Source organism: Hyla sarda, chromosome 5 (assembly GCF_029499605.1).
Source record: "Hyla sarda isolate aHylSar1 chromosome 5, aHylSar1.hap1, whole genome shotgun sequence".
Lineage (NCBI taxonomy): Eukaryota > Metazoa > Chordata > Amphibia > Anura > Hylidae > Hyla > Hyla sarda.
The window spans coordinates 70,826,759-70,838,930 of record NC_079193.1 but is presented as its reverse complement, the minus strand read 5'-3'; the positions used below and the strand labels follow the sequence as shown (position 1 = coordinate 70,838,930).

Here is a 12,172-nt window from a genome sequence, read left to right as displayed (position 1 = left end):
TGGAGGTGGTGGCAGCATGAGGAGACCATATAGTGGCTGAATGACACAGTGTGGAAGTGGCAGCAGTAAGAGGAGACTATATAGTGGGTGAATGGCACAGCCTGGAGTTAATGGCAGCAAAAAGAATACCATATAGTGGCTGAATGACACAGCCTGGAGGTGGTGGCAGCATGAGTAGACCATATAGTGGCTGAATGACACAGTGTGGAGTTGGCAGCAGCATGAGGAGACCACATAGTGGCTGAATGACACAGTGTGGAGGTGGCGGCAGCAAGGGGAGACCATATAGTGGCTGGATGACATAGCCTGGAGGTGGCGGAAGCATGAGTAGACCATATAGTGGCTGAATGGCACAGCCTGGAGTTTGTGGCAGCAAGAGGAGACCACATACTGGTTGAATGAAGCAGCCTGGGGGTTGCAGAAGCATAAGTAGGCCATATAGTGGTTGAATGGCACAGCCTAGAGTTAACGGCAGCAAAATGAGACCACATAGTGGCTGAATGACACAGACTAGACGTGGCAAAAGCATGAGTAGACCATATAGTGGCTGAATGGCACAGCCTGGAGTTGGCGGCAGCAAGAGGAGACCACCTAGTGGCTTAATGACATAGCCTGGAGGTGGCGGAAGCATGAGTGGGCCATATAGTGGCTGAATGGCAAAGTCTGGAGTTGGTGGAAGCATGAGTGGACCATGCAATGGCTGCATGACACAGCCTGGAGTTGGCGGCAGTATGAGGAGAACATATAGTGGCTGAATGACAAAGCGTGGAGGTGGCAGCAGCATGAGGAGAATATATAGTGGCTGAATGACACAACGTGGAGGTGGAGGCAGCATGAGAACATATAGTGCCTGAATGACACAGCCTGAAGTTGGTAGCAGAAAAAGGAGACCATATAGTGGCTGAATTACACAGCCTGGAGTAGGTGGCATCATGAGAACATATAGTGGCTGAATGACACAGCCTGGAGGTGGCGGCAGCATGAAGAGACCACATAGTGGCTGAATGACGCAGCCTGGAGGTGGCAGGAGCATGCTTAGACCATATAGTGGCTGAATGGCAAAGCCTGGAGTTGATGACAGCAAGATGAGACCACATAGTGGCTGAATGACACAGCCTGGAGGTGGCGGAAGCATGAGGAGAACATATAGTGGCTGAATGGCACAGCCTGGAGTTGGCGGACGAAAAAGGAGAGTACATAGTAGCTGAATGACACAGCGTGGAGTTGGCAGCAGCATGAGGAAACCATATAGTGGCTGAATGACACAGCGTGGAGGTGGCGGCAGCATGAGGAGACCACATAATGGCTGAATGACACAGCCTTGAGTTGGTGGCAGCATGAGGAGACCACATAGTGGCTGAATGACACAACCTAGAAGTGGCGGAAGCATGAGTAGACCACATAGTGTCTGAATGACACAGCGTGGAGGTGGCGGCAGCATAAGAAGAATTTATAGTGGCTGCATGACACTGCCTGGAGTTGGCGGTAGCATGAAGAGACCATATAGTGGCTGAATGACACAGCGTGGAGGTGGCGGCAGCATGAAGAGACCACATAGTGGCTGAAGGACACAGCGTGGAGGTGGTGGAAGCATGAGTAGATCACATAGTGGCTGAAAGGCACAGCCTGGAGTTGGTGGCAGCAAGAGGAGACCACATACTGGTTGAATGAAACAGCCTGGAGGTTGCGGAAGCATAAGTAGGCCATATAGTGGTTGAATGGCACAGCCTAGAGTTAACGGCAGAAAAAGGAGACCATATACTGGCTGAATGACACAGCGTGGAGTTGGTGGCAGCATGAGACCACATAGTGGATGAATGACACAGCCTAGAGGTGTCGAGAGCATGAGTAGACCATATAGTGGCTGAATGGCACAGCCCAGAGTTGGCGGCAGCAAGAGGAGACCACATAGTGGCTTAATGACACAGCCTGGAGGTGGCGGAAGCATGAGTGGACCATATAGTGGCTGAATGGCAAAGTCTGGAGTTGGCGGAAGCATGAGTGGGCCATGTAATGGCTGACTGACACAGCCTGGAGTTGGCAGCAGCATGAGGAAACCATAAAGTGGCTGAATGGCACAGCATGGAGGTGGCGGCAGTATGAAGAGAACATATAGTGGCTGAAGGACACAACGTGGAGGTGGCGGCAGCATGAGGAGACCAAATAGTGGCTGAATGACGCAGCCGGGAGGTGGCAGGAGCATGCTTAGACCCCATAGTGGCTGAATGGCAAACCCTTGAGTTGACAACAACATGAGGAGACCATATAGTGGCTGAATGACACAGCCTGGAGGTGGCGTAAGCATGAGGAGAAAATATAGTGGCTGAATGGCACAGCCTGGAGTTGGCAGCAGAAAAAGGAGAGTATATAGTAGCTGAATGACACAGCGTGGAGTTGGCAGCAGCATGAGGAAACCATATAGTGGCTGAATGACACAGCGGGGAGGTGGCGGCAGCATTAGGAGACCACATAATGGCTGAATGGCACAGCCTGGAGTTGGTGGCAGCATGAGGAGACCACATAGTGGCTGAATGACACAGCCTAGAAGTGGCGGAAGCATGAGTAGACCACATAGTGTCTGAATGACACAGCATGGAGGTGGCAGAAGCATGACAAGAATATATAGTGGCTGCATGACACTGCCTGGAGTTGGCGGTAGCATGAAGAGACCATATAGTGGCTGAATGACACAGCGTGGAGGTGGTAGCAGCATGAAGAGACCACATAGTGGCTGAAGGACACAGCGTGGAGGTGGTGGAAGAATGAGTAGATCACATAGTAGCTGAAAGGCACAGCCTGGAGTTGGCAACAGCAAGAGGAGACCAAATAATGGCGGAATGACACAGCCTGGAGGTGGCGGAAGCATGAGGAGAACATATAGTGGCTGAATGGCACAGCCTGGAGTTGGCAGCAGCAAAAGGAGACCATATAGTAGCTGAATGACACGGCCTGGAGTTGGCGGCAGCATGAGGAGACCATATAGTGGCTGAATGACACAGCGTGGAGGTGGCGGGAGCATGAGGAGAACATACAGTGGCTGAATGACATAGCCTGGGGTTGGCAGCAGCATGAGGAGATCAAATAGTGGTTGAATGACATAGCCTGGAGTTGGCGGCAGCATATGGAGACCACATAGTGGCTGAATGACACAGCCTGGGGTGGCGGAAGCATAAGTAAACCATATAGTGGTTGAATGGCACAGCCTGGAGTTAATGCAGCCTGGAGTTGGCGGCAATATAAGGAGAACATGTGGTGGGAGAATGAGACAGCCTGGAGGTGGCAGCAGCAGCATCAGGAGTCTTGAAAGTGACCAGGTGACAGAGTGGTGCAGTGGCTGGCAATACCAGTACCCGGTGATGAAGGTGGGTGAAAAAAGGTCTGTAGTACACACCGACAGGCTCAAGGACTGGCCCACCTTCTCTTCCACAAAATTGTGCAGGGCTGAAACTGTCTTCTTTGCAAAGAAATGATGGCTTGGCACTCTCCCCCTCGGCTCGGCACAAGCCATCAGTTCTCTGAAAGGTGCAGAGTCCACCACTTGAAAAGAGGGACATCTTGGACAGGAGCACATTCAACTTCTGCATCATTGGATGAGTGGGCGCATACTGTTGTCTCTTGGACATGGCTTTACCAATGGATTGCTGGCAGAATGACTGACTCAAAGTAGGAGGAGCAGGAGCATCTCGAGCAAGAGAAGGAGGGCATGACACACAGGTGTCCTTCGGCTGAGGTTTGTGAGACTTGACTGGCTGAAACATGGAGCAGCGTGCCACTGGGTGATGCAGCAGGCTGGACCACCACATCGGAGCCACGGTTCTCCCAGGCTGCTTTATGGTGGTGTAGCATATGTTGACACAGGGCCTTGGTGCCAACATTGGGACCGTTCTTCACCCTCTTCCAACACATCCTGAATGTGGCTATGTTAACATTCTCTGGATGCTTGATAAAAAACTGCCACACCGCCGAGTAGCTGGTTTTCCCACCAACAGTCCGCACTAATTGACTGCTACTGCTGCCGTCTCCAGAAACCCCTCTACCACTATCTCCTGGGAAGGTGGGCTGTCGTGAAGCAGGTGATCTCCCCCGGTCATGCTGACTGCCAACCATGCTACCACCTTGCTGGCTCAGCTGCTGCAACCCTCTTCTGCTGCTGATGATGAAGCCCCTTCTGCACCCGTCTCCCAATTGCGATCGTCTTCATCATCAACAAGTTGTGTCTGCACGTCACTGATGTCCTCCTCAGGTTCCTCAACAGTGTCTGCTTCAGGACCCAGATCTCTGGCAACACCGCCTCCCACGTAACTCTCCTCATCACTACATGCCCACCTAGCGGAGGAAGTGGCGGATGTCTCCTCCACTTCTTGGCTGGGCAGTGGCTGATGTCTGTCCTCTATTAGATCGTCCTCACTGAATAGAGGAGCTGAATCCACAGAATAAGATGCTTCTTTAGGGGACGGAACAGCATAGGAAATAGGCAATGGGAGGGCAGGGACTGCTCCTGGGCCATGCCAACTGAGGGTTGTGTCTGAGTAACCCACCGACTGTTGACTGGGGGTATCAGATGTCACTTGGCATGAAGTGGATCACCGTGCTAACCAATTGATGATGGCAGATGGGTTGCTGCACGAGACACCACTGCTAGCTGATACCAGGAGATCACGCCTCTTTTCCCAGTTCCTCCGATTGCGCAGGATCAATACTGAAGACCACATTTTTGAAGCTCAAGCCCAAGAATTAAAACTACTCCTCTTAGCCAGGAAATACCCCCTCAGAGTCATCGAGGCTAGTCTTTCCAAAGTTCAAGCCCTTAATAGGACAAGATTACTGTACCCTAAGAGAACACGTGAAACTCCCTCTCAACAGGTCACTTTATCCCTTGCCAATTCCAACATGAACCAAACAGTGGCTAATGCTTTGCGCCGTAATTGGTTCATGTTGGAATCTGATCCCAATCTTCAAGACGTGATCCACAATCCTCCCCTCATCACCTTTCGTAAAAGCTTAACTATTGGTGACAAACTAAAAATACCAACATATAGACACCAACCTCAAGCTGCGACCAACTGGCTGTCTAAACAAACACTAAAAGGTAACCGTCCCTGTCGGTTCTGCCCCTATTGCATCCATATGCACACAGACACCACGGTTAATTTAGGTGGTATTAGCCAAACAGTCACAGAACTGATCACATGTAGGTCCACGTATATTGTTTAGGCTTTCCTTTGCCCATGTGAGTGAGCAAGATCATCAGGCAGCTCCAGGTCCGTTTCCAGGAGCATGTCCGCTCCATCCGGACCGTAGCTGGAGCTCCCAAATTTATTGCCCATATGAACGAAGAACATGGTGATGTAATACTGGATTAAAATTCATAGGGCTTGAAAAGGTACCCCCACTTTGTAATGGTGGCGACAGACACAGGGTTCTCCTCCAGAGGGAAGCCCGATGGATAGCATGACTAAATGCCACAAGCAACATCGGCCTTAATGACCGTAATGAATACAGGTCCTTTCTCAGATTGTATAATGTTGTGCTATATTCATAATTATTGTATATATACTCACTGTGCTTTTGTTTACTTCTGTCCTGTAATCCGGTCACATGACCGCCCCCATTGCCTCGTGATCAAGTTGTTTACCAGGTTGCCCAGCGACTGTTGTGCGCCGCCTCTATGAATAGAGACGCGACGCACACAGACGTCATTACCGGCTAGAGGAAGTGCGCAAGGTGCACGAAACAACTTGTTCCGGCTGCCCCGTCCTCTCTGTGACTCCCCCGCCTGAAACCTGTTTCCTGTCACCAATGTGTGAATAAAGTGTCACCTCTTTTGTTTCTCTACACCACGGACTTATTGCTTTCTTTAGGGCTGAGCACCACCACCGCAGGCTTAGTTTGTTAGTATATCCACTAGTGCATCCCTGCATTCCTCCCCAGGCTTATTCTCATATGTGCTGGCTACACCTCTCTTTAACGCTCATTGCATTTTAAAACAATTGTTTGAATTCCCCAGACTCCCAATTTGGGGACTGATATGCTAACCCATAAATGTTTTTAAGGATGGAGAGGAATTCCTGGGGACTTTGGGTTTACATGTAAGTTTATATAAATCCCGTTTTGCAGCATTAATAGTACGGTAAGGGCCAAATTCTAACTTTACCTCATGCAAAACATCCTGCCAACCTAAAGTAATGGCAATACCTCTTCTCAAATATCCATGGGCACAGTAGCATTTAAAAATGCATTAATACTCGAGGAGTTCTGATCTCCCCCCTAGATGACTGCAGAAGTAATGGAAGAAAATACCAGATAGGTATAGTGCGATCCACCAATCGGGAGACTCGGTCTCTACTACACCACGTAAAAGACGATATTGCCCTATGAGGAGCTCTGCTCTTTTCGTTTTTCCTATAGAACCTACCCTAGAAGACTGAGCAGACCACTTCCTAGTAGAAACATCATAATATGACTGTCACCTGTCACTCCCATCCCCCTTATGATAAAGGTCATGCCTGTGTGGTACTGAATACGCTCCACGTCTTTTCATGTCATTGTCATAATCAATCACACTCCGATCACTTCCATCATATTCACTTGGCACAGGTGATTGAACCCTAATACTCCTTTTTGTGGCACGGTGTGGGGAGATACTTCTGTGGGCCTTTGTGTCACTAGCTCCTTGTAAGGCTTTTACAGCTTGACACACCTGACCTAGTTGGGTCAATATTTCCTGTGTAGTGATACTATCACCTACTGGTAGCTTATTAGCAGTGTCTCAAATGGGTTTCACTTTAAGAGCAAATGATTGTGACAGGTCTATATTTTGGAGTCTGGGAATTGGAGGATCTAAGAATCTCTCATTGTCAGATAAAGCACTCTCAACGTCAACTACAGTATGGCTTTGTCTGTTTGATTGCTGCAGTCTACAATAACAGAGGTTAAGCTCATCTGACTCCTGTTTTAACCTATGATAGGCATCCCTGCCACGGTCGATTTCACATTTTAATTCCTCGATCGTTGCTTTTTCAGATTCTGTGTTTCTAGTCGGAATATAAGGGCCTGCATGTCTGTTATATGCATACTTCTTGCTTTTTAAAAGGGTACTGACTTCTAACATTGCATACAAGACTGATGGCAACATCTTGACGAGATGTTGGTCTTTACATACATTACTTTTAAATGTATAAAAATAGGTTAAGTATCTCCTGACTGTACCAAGTGGTGACCATATATCCATACATTCTCTCCTGGCATCTTCCTGCAATTCACATATCCACGCATTCACATCCTGATCCAAATTCAACCGTGAATTCACATATTTAACTACACCATGGATCAACTGTTCCGGGCTAGAGGAACCACCTACTACAGCTTCTCCGTAGCCTGCTTCACTATTGGCTGTGCTCATTTTCACTACTAATAGTTAATACACAGATATACAATCTGGTTAGCCAAGAAGATTATGGAACGTTTTGCTATTTGCACAAATAATGAACACAAATCCTATCTTAGCAGATTTATGTTGAGGTAGGAAGCAAAGTGCCTTATACGGAAAAAGAAATCAAAGGATCAAAGAAAAACTACAGGGTGGGCCATTTCTATGGATACACCTTAATAAAATGGGACTGGTTGGTGATATTTATGTCCTGTTAGTGGCACATTAGTATATGTGAGGGGAGAAACTTTTAAAGATGGGTGGTGACCATGGTGGCCATTTTGAAGTTGGCTATTTTGAATCCAACTTTTGTGTCATGTGTCACATCAAACTTATTGGGAATTTCACAAGAAAAACAATGATGTGCTTGGTTTTAACGTGACTTTATTCTTTCATTACTGGAAGCCTGTGCTAGCATTTCTCCTGCGGTGTTGCTATCAGTGTGTGAAGAGTGGGAGAAGAGGGTTGCATTGACAATCCAACACAATGGGCAGCACATTGAACACATTTTATAAGTGGTTAGAAACTTGTAAATAACTCATGAAAGAATAAAGTTACGTTAAAACCAAGCACCTCATTGTTTTTCTTATGAAATTCCAAATAAGTTTGATGTGTCACATGACCATCTTCCTATTGAAAAAAACGAAAGTTGGATTCAAAATGTCCGACTTCAAAATGGCCGCCATGGTCACCACCCATCTTGAAAAGTCCCCCCCCCTCACAAATACTAATGTGCCACAAACAGGAAGTTAATATCACCAACCATTCCCATTTTATTAAGGTGTATCCATTTAAATGGCCCACCCTGTATAAATATGATTAATCCTAGGAGGTGGACATAAAAACACCTCAAAAAGAGTTCAAGGTTAGGTTATGTTGTGCAATTAGTAAAACAGTGTACAAACATCTATGTAAAATATATCAATGATTTAATATAGCAAGGCATGAGGCCTGGGTGAGTCTGGTTTTGAGCTCATTGACAGCTTGTTCATGATGTTCACTCCACTCGTACAGCATGTTTAGCTTTTAAGCTTCTGATGGTTTGTAGGTCAGACAAGTCATGCAAACCTTAACAAATCTCTTGTTTATTTTCGGGCTCAGTCTCAAACCTAACAGTATTTGCTGAGTCAGATGTACTGATGGAGTTAAAATGACACAAAGTCCTGGTCTAGGATCAGCTTGTGCATTACAGCTTCTGGCAGATACGTAGCCCGGACTCTCTGACTCAGCCTACAGTATGACTGCCTCTTCCAATACCAATGTCTGGAGCATATAGGATGTCTAGCTCATGTGGCTGCAGCTGTCTCCCTCCTTCGTTGAAAAAGACAGTCAAGAATTTCAGCTACGCTTCAATGCTAGGAAAAGGAATTGTCACTTCAGTTACATTAGTCCTAGGCGTAATGAACGGTTAGTTCTTTTACCATTTTAGGGTAATGAGTTCTAACACCAGCATTAAACAGGAAGTCATGTATAAAAGGTGAGTAGTAAGTAACCACATAAAAATTCCTGGGAGTCAGATTGTATCTTTTTTCCTGGAATAAACCTTATATTCCCCTTTATAAAGGCTATGTATGCATTTTTATTCTTGTTTTGTACTCATTAGGCTATATCATTCTATTCAGTAAACTGCCTTTTATGTGGTCTCCACCCTATCTACAGCCTGCTCTACAGGGTTTTTGTCCACAATCTTGGTGTGTAACCCTCTCCCTGCTGCTAACATCTCTAGGAGAGCAGAAGTCCACCTATCTTATTTTTTTTTTTTTTTTTTTTGAGTAGCAGCTAAATGGAAGGATTATTTTTAATAAAAATGATTTAGAAAGTTGCCTAATTTTGCATTCAGGACCAAATTATACCAATATAGAAGGAGCAAATAGTTTCACCATAGATATTATGAATAATACTAGTAGACACAGGCCAAGTGCTTACCATGACCACTGCCATTATGACCACACAATGCTGGTATTACGTGAAAGTCACAGATCAACGTTACCATTTATAATAATGATATACAAGGGCTCAATAATACAGATGCACCCCGAGCATATAATAGGTCACACAGTAACTAATGCAACATAGACGAATATTCCCCCTATATACAGCCCATATTGTGGTTGGCACCAGCTCTATACAGGATCTGTATGCCTGATAAGTGATAACAGTTACACCCAGTAACTCACAGGTGACTCCTTCCCTGATCAGAGTCATTCTCTTTCCTTTTCTTCTCCATCCGCCTCAGACCACCATGATGAATTTGGTCATTGAAAACTCTTCTTTTCAGCATCTGCAGGACAAATATCTTAGACTTTGCATTATTCCAGTACCATTCCCTCCTCTACACAATCTCCACAACTATAGACTCCTAAGCTGTAATAATGCCCCCCCTGTTGTTTCACTCAGTAAAAGTGGGAATGTTAGTAGGTCCCCCCCATTAAGCAGGTATGTCCCACTGTAGACAGCTAGTTCTACCATTCAGTACGTATATCCCACAATAGGCAAGATGTTCTCTAATTATGTAGGTATGTCCCCAACAGTACCCTATCATGCATCTATATCCCCAAGTTGGAAGGAATGCATCCCACAGTAGTTTCGTAGTATCCTCATGTAGTAGTGGTTTCCCCCAAGTATGTCCTTAGGTAGGTAGTTCCATTCACCTAGGTGGGTATATACCCAGGTAGGTAGCTCCCCCCAATAGGTAGATATGTCCTTAGGTAGACAGATCCCCCACCAAGGTAAGTATGTACTTTGGTAGGTAGCTGCCCAGTAGGTATGTCTGTCTCTAGGTTGGTTACCCCCCCTCCCCTTTAGTAGTTAGGTATTTTTCACCAAGTTTTTTCCCCAAGTAGGCAGGAACATTCCCTTTTTCCCCAAGTAGGCAGGAAGGCCTTCTTTGTGCCAGAAAAATAAAAAAATCCCATCCTCTCCTACACACTGTGCAGAGCAGTTTGGCTGCATCTTTCCTCCTCTGCAGAGCAGGCGCTTATGAGTGACGTCATACAGTTGAATGTGGTGCACACTTGTCCGGGGATCTGGGGCAAGTGTCATGGATTCCACATCAGCAAGCGAGCGCCAAAGTGGATTATAATGGGGTCATAGCTAAGACTACCTTCATTATAATCTGCCTCTGCCTGTGCTTCCCCCTCTAATAATGCACCTGTGGTGCTGCCTGAGGTGAGTCACTGAGCTTGCCTCTTGGCAGAAGTGCCACTGTTTATCCCACTCCAGGATGTGGAAAGTGGATGTCTGCTGCTCGAGGATACCATGTTGCTGCCCCAAGAGTGGTATAGCTAATAGCTGACCAAGCAGGTCAGACAGTGGGGACACAGGTACAGCCAAGGCTGGTGCAACTGGTCCCCAGTCTGGTGGTAATAGCAGGAGGTACAGCACAGTCAGTAACAGAAAGCAGCTCCAGTTGATGGTGCTGGTGAGCAGCAGGACATTCAGCCAACTGAAGCAGCCAGCAGGCAGAGATACAGACAGAGCTGAAGATGTTTTGGTAGCAGCTAAATGAATAGTTGGTTCAATACAGGTGCAGGCAGGGGCGTAGCTAAAGTCTTGTGGGCCCCGATGCAAGGTGTCAACCTGCCCCCCCCCATATCTTTTCCCACCACCAACAGCCGGCGAGCCGCACCCGGCCAACTGTGGGATTCACCCCCAGTACAATAAAACCACAAACTCACCATGTACACATATATGTCACCATAAACATACACAAAGAGGAAAAAAATCTTTGTAACAAATATTTTTTTTAAATATTTAATCAGTCCCCTGCCCCCTTAATCAGTCCCATGTCCCCCTTCACCAGTCCCCTGCCCCCCTTAATCAGATGCAGTATAGCTCCCCACATTAGGTGCAGTATAGCTCTCCACATTAGGTGCAATACAGTTCCCCCACATTAGGTGCAGTATAGCTCTCCACATTAGGTGAAGTATAGTTCTCCACATTAGGTACAGTATAGCTCCCCACATTAGGTGCAGTATAGTTCCCACATTAGGTGCAGTATAGTTCCCCCACATTAGGTGCAGTATAGTTCCCCCACATTAGGTGCAGTATAGCTCTCCACATTAGGTGCAGTATAGTTCTCCACATTAGGTACAGTATAGCTCCCCACATTAAGTGCAGTATAGTTCTCCACACAAGGTGCAGTATAGTTCCCCACACTAGGTGCAGTATAGTTCTCCACATTAGGTGCAGTATAGTTCCCCACATTAGGTGCAGTACAGTTCCCCCACATTAGGTGCAGTACAGTTCCCCCACATTAGGTGCAGTATAGTTCCCCCACATTAGGTGCAGTATAGTTCCCCCACATTAGGTGCAGTATAGTTCCCCCACATTAGGTGCAGTATAGTTCCCCCACATTAGGTGCAGTATAGTTCCCCCACATTAGGTGCAATATAGTTCCCCCCCATTAGGTGCAGTATAGTTCCCCCACATTAGGTGCAGTATAGTTCCCCCACATTAGATAGGCAGTATAGTCCCCCACATTAGATAGGCAGTATAGTTCCCCACATTAGATAGGCAGTATAGTTCCCCCACATTAGATAGGCAGTATAGTTCCCCCACATTAGGTGCAGTATAGTTCTCCACATTAGGTGCAGTATAGTTCCCCACATTAGATAGGCAGTATAGTTCTCTCACATTAGGTGCAGTATAGTTCTCCCACATTAGGTGCAGTATAGTTCTCCACATTAGGTGCAGTATAGCTCTCCACATTAGGTGCAGTATAGTTCCCCCACATTAGGTGCA

At 46.7% G+C, this 12,172-nt stretch overlaps 1 long non-coding RNA gene across 1 annotated transcript in view; it reads right to left on the bottom strand.

The window, feature by feature from the left end:
- Positions 1–12,172, bottom strand: part of LOC130273223 (uncharacterized) — a 210,857-nt gene that overhangs the window by 197,517 nt on the left and 1,168 nt on the right. The window lies entirely within an intron of this gene.